The 5119-nt window shown below is 35.9% G+C and overlaps 1 pseudogene; it reads right to left on the bottom strand.

The window, feature by feature from the left end:
• Positions 1 to 2386: 2386 nt before the first annotated feature.
• Positions 2387 to 3301, bottom strand: LOC140693460 (olfactory receptor 5M11-like; annotated as a pseudogene).
• Between the last annotated feature and the right edge of the window lie 1818 nt (positions 3302 to 5119).

Here is a 5119-nt window from a genome sequence, read left to right as displayed (position 1 = left end):
AAAGGACACATATCAAATCTTAGAAAAAAATATTCAAATTCATTTATGCCATATTACAATTATATACCTTCTCCACAGGGAGTAGGTTTTTGTGAAGAAATGGTTGTATAAATTAATAGAATGAAAAATAAAACCCATATGATCATCTCAACAGAAGCAGGAAAAGCACTTGACAAAATTCAAAATTCTTTCAAGATAGAACTCTCCACAAATTGAGTATAGAAAGAATATATCTCAATATAATAAGGACCATTCATGGCAAATCCACAGTTAACATCATTCTCAATAGTCAAATGTTGAAAACTTTTCCTCTAAGATCAGAAGTAAGACAAAGGTACCCACTATCACCACTCCTAGTCAGCATAGTACTAGAAGTCTGAACTAGAGCAATTAGGAAAAACAAAAGAGCATCCAATATCAGAAAGGAAAATATAAAATTGTCTCTGTTTGCAGATATGACCTTATATATAGAAAACCCTAAATAGTCCACCCCAAAACTATTAGGACTAATAAAAAATTTATTTTTTTTATTGCAGGATACAAAATCAACATGTAAAAATCAGTTACATTTCTATATACTAACAATGAACTATTTAAGGAAGAAAGAAAGGAAACAACCTCACAATAGCAGCAAAAACAATAAAACACTTAGAAATAAATTTAAGATGTCGAAAGCTTGTATACTGAAAACAATAAGCCATTGAAGAAAATAATTGAAGATGACATAAACGGAAAGATACCTCATGTTAATTGACTGGAATAGTTAAAATGTTCATACTACTCAAAGCCATCTACAGATTTAATTCAATCCCTATAATACTCCAATGGCATTTTTTTCAGAAACAGAATAAACAACCCTAAGATTCATATGGAACTACAAGAGGCCCTGAATAGTCAAAGGGATATGGAGAAAGAACAAAGCCAAAGGCATCAAACTTCCTGGTTCCCTGATTTCAAATTCTTTTACAAAGCTGTAGTAATGAGAACAGTATGGGACAGATATTTAAAAATGTACACATTTACCAATGAACTGGAAGCCCAGAATTAAACCCCTACATATGTGGCCAATAAATTTTTGAAAAGGGAGCCAAAAATATTCAATGAGGAAAGGTTAGTGTCTTCAATGAATGGTGTTGGGAACACTGGACAACCACATGCAAGAGAATTAAACTGAACTCCTATCATACATCATTCCCCAAAATTAATCTGAAATGGATTAAGGACTTAAACATAAGATGTGCAATGATAAAATACCTAGAAGGAAACATAGTGGAAATACTCTTTGAATTTTTGGTCTTGGTGATGGTGTTTTGTGTATGACAACAAAAGACAGGTAACAACAACATAATTAGACACATGAGACTAAATTCAATGTAAAGCTTTTGCACAAGAAGAGAAACAATCAGCAAAATGAAAATGAAACCTATGGTTTGGGGAGAAAATATTCGCAATTTTTTTTTAACCAAAGTATTGGTAAACCATGTATAATTAAGAAGCAATCACATATATTCACAAAACTAAAACTGAAACCCATGAAATTGAATTTAAAAAGTAAATAATTTAATTTTTAAAATATAAGCAAAGGACTTGAATAAATATTTTTCCAAAAGAAGACATACAAATGGCCAAAAAGTAGATGAAAAGGTGCTCAAAATCACGTCAAGAGATGAATGGAAATTAAAGTCACAGTTAGATATACATTTACATTGTCAGAATGGCTGGTATCAAACAGAAAAGTGATAACTAGTACTGGAAAGAATGTGGAGAAAAGGGAACTCATTACTGATGGAAATGCATATTGGTATATTCACTATGAAAAGCAATACAGAGATGTCTTTAAAATTCAAAAATAGAACTACCGTATGCTTCAGTAAGTGCATTTCTGGACTAGAAGTATATCCAGAGGAAATAAAATCATGACCTAAAAGAGGTTTTTGCTCCATGTTCATTGCAACATTATTCATTACAGCCAAGACATGGACACAACCTAAGGGCCAATCAACAAATTAATACATAAAGATAATATCATACACACACACACACACAACACCGGAACATTATTCAGCCTAAAAATAAAAGTAAATTGCTATCTGCTACAACATGAAAGATCCTTGAGGTCATTATGTTAAGTGAAATAAGTCAGACAAATGGAAAGATAAACACTGTATGATCTCACATTTATGCTGGTCCACGGACAAAACATTGAGCAGAAAGCGCCTAGACTAATAAGTGCAGCTCATTTTCTCTGAGACCCGAGGATGTCTGAGACATATCCATAAAGAATATTAAAACTCATCATAAAATGCAAAGATATTTAGCCAAGAATTTAGAGTTTATGGTTTATTGGAAATTGGAGCTGTTGCTACCTTGGTGACCATATTTCATCTCATCTGAGGACTCTCTTCAATGCTCGTTTTATGTCTTTGTTTCACAGAATGTAGATCAGTGGGTTGAGAACTGGGCTTACAAAGGTGTAGAAGACAGCTATTATTTTGGATTCCTCAACAGTCTTCTCTGATGGTGGTCTTACATACATGCAGAAGAGAGTCCCATAAAATGGGTTAAGGCCAGCATGTGGGAACCACAGGTGGAGAATGCCTTGTGCCTTCCCTCTGCTGACTTGATCTTGAGAATGGCAGCAATGATGAAGGCATAAGACACCAGGATGATGGTGAAGGAATTGGAGAGGTTGAAGCCAGCTGATAAGAGCATGGCAAGCTCTTTGACATAACTGTCAGAACAAGAAAGCTTGATGAGTGGTGGGTCAGCACAGTAGAAGTGGTTGATGATATTGGATCTACAGAAGTTCAAGTGGAAGTTCTGGATGGCCTGGAACAGCCTATCTGAGAAACCACAGACATAAGGGGATGTGACAAAGCAAAGGCAGACATGCCTGGACATCTTCATACTGTAGTGCAGAGGGCTGCATATGGCCACTTAGCAGTCATAGGCCATTGCTGCCAGCAAGTAAAACTCAGTGAGGAGTAGTGCTATGAAAAGGTAACACTGTGCAAAGCAGCCAGCAAAGGTGATTGTCTTCCTATCTGACAACAGGTTAGTCAGCATCTGTCGGGTTGCATTCGAGGTGTAGCACAAGTCCACAAAGGCCAGGTTAGTGAGGAAGAAGTACATGGGCATGTGCAGGCGAGAGTCCAGTCTGATTATCAGCACCATGGTTGCCTAGGAGGGTGACAAAGTAAACAACCAGACACAGCACAAAGAACAGAGGCTGGAACTCTGGGTGATCTGTGAGCCCCAGAAGAATGAATTCTGTTATCACACTGTCATTGGTGATGGGCATTCTCTGAGTCTGTGCCTGCATCTGGAACAAATGCAATGAAAGCAGACATGAAGGTGCAAATCGCATTACTGACTAAATGATTTTCCTCTTCCCCTCCAGATACTATCCCAAATAAATACTGCCATAACCCAATGCTGTACTTCTACTGAGTTATTATTTCCATTTTCTCTATACTGCACTACTATCATATTTACCCTAGGTTCACCTGTACCAATGGCTGTACCTACTGATAAGTATACTTATGCCTAAGCCATTATCTAAGCTGTCTATATAACAAATTACTATTGTATTTCTCTCTCTTACCTACAGGCTGTACCTATAGATAACCATAATTATACCCACAGCTCTACCTATCTGTACACCAAATCTGCATATCCCCTACCTCCCTGCACTGTTTTTCCCCTATAAGGCACAGTTTAAAAGCCAGTCATTTCTGAGAATGTCTCAGCCCATTCCTGTCATACATGGGTATGAATTAATCCCTCTCTACTCTTTGCTTCATGCATGCCCTACATACTCTATTTTGAGCACATTATATCCCCATAAAGTATCCCCTTTCTACTCATATATTAGTTCCTCAGTGTCCAGGACAAAGTCTAGTTCATTACTGTACTGTGACTTCTAAGCATACTGAATTGTAAAAAGGAAAAGAAAAAAAATAGTATGAGCACGAAAGAATGAATTATTTGCAAACTTGCACTCATCTCTGTATCCCTACAGAGCTTTTCGTGACATCAGATCCTTAGAAGAGCTAAGGACTTTTTTTAAAGTTAGTGTACAAAGCATTTATTTGAGAAGCTTTTTAATCAAGCAAATTGACAGAATGTTGGTTTCAGAAAGCGTCACGTGGGATACTGGAATCTTCACATTTAACAATTATACAGGAGACTCTAATGAAGATGCTTCTAGAATCACACTTTAAAAAGGCACAGTCATATATGTCAAATAAATGAATAAAGAATTAACAAATCAAATGAATTCTCAGGCAGTATTTTGAGAACAGTCTACAGTAAAGACATAATGTGTTGATAAAGAAAAGAAGTAACTTTGGTGTGGTTAGTATTTAAGTTATTAATCACAATTGTATTTATCCAGCGGTATTACAATCCTGATGGATTTTTAGCTCGTCTTCGCCACTTAACTATCTTGAGTCCACTCCTCCTTTCTCCCCAGATGCTTTTATTTTTGTCTGTTCACTTTTGGTTAATATTTTTCAAAACCTACACAATTCTTGTTTCATTTCTACATTACTTTATTATAAGTTTTAGAAAGATAGTGACAAGTTATTTTGCACCTATATCTCCTTTACCAAGAACATTATGTACTTAGTTAATATTTGCTGAATATGCTAATAATAGTTACTGATAACATACAGTGATACTTAACCAAGATTCACATCATTTTTCTCATTTGCAAATGGACATAATAATATCTGTCCTGTCTCCTTCTCATGTCTTTGCAGATGTCAGACTAGATATTCATAAGACAATTATTTCTTAGTACTCAGCATATTGTGTGATTAGGCACTTCAGTTACAAAATGAACAAAACCTTCAAAAACACCTGCCTTTGTGGCACCCACATTCTAGTGAACAGACTGTGCTGTAAGTCCATAGTGTTTCAAATGGAATTTGGAAGACAGGAAGTTCACATTTTAATAATAATACCAACAAAATTCATAAAAGCAACAAATTGAAGGAGAAGGAAAGCAAGCAATAAGGCTCTTTTAAGAAGGGTGTTCTAGGAGGGAAAAAGAACAGAACTACCGCTGAGCCATCACCTCCACTCCTGGGCATATATCCAGAAAAACACCCAAAAC

Source organism: Vicugna pacos, unplaced genomic scaffold, assembly GCF_048564905.1.
Source record: "Vicugna pacos unplaced genomic scaffold, VicPac4 scaffold_19, whole genome shotgun sequence".
NCBI lineage: Eukaryota > Metazoa > Chordata > Mammalia > Artiodactyla > Camelidae > Vicugna > Vicugna pacos.
Note: the sequence above shows the minus strand (reverse complement) of the source record. Positions and strands in the feature narration are given on the sequence as shown.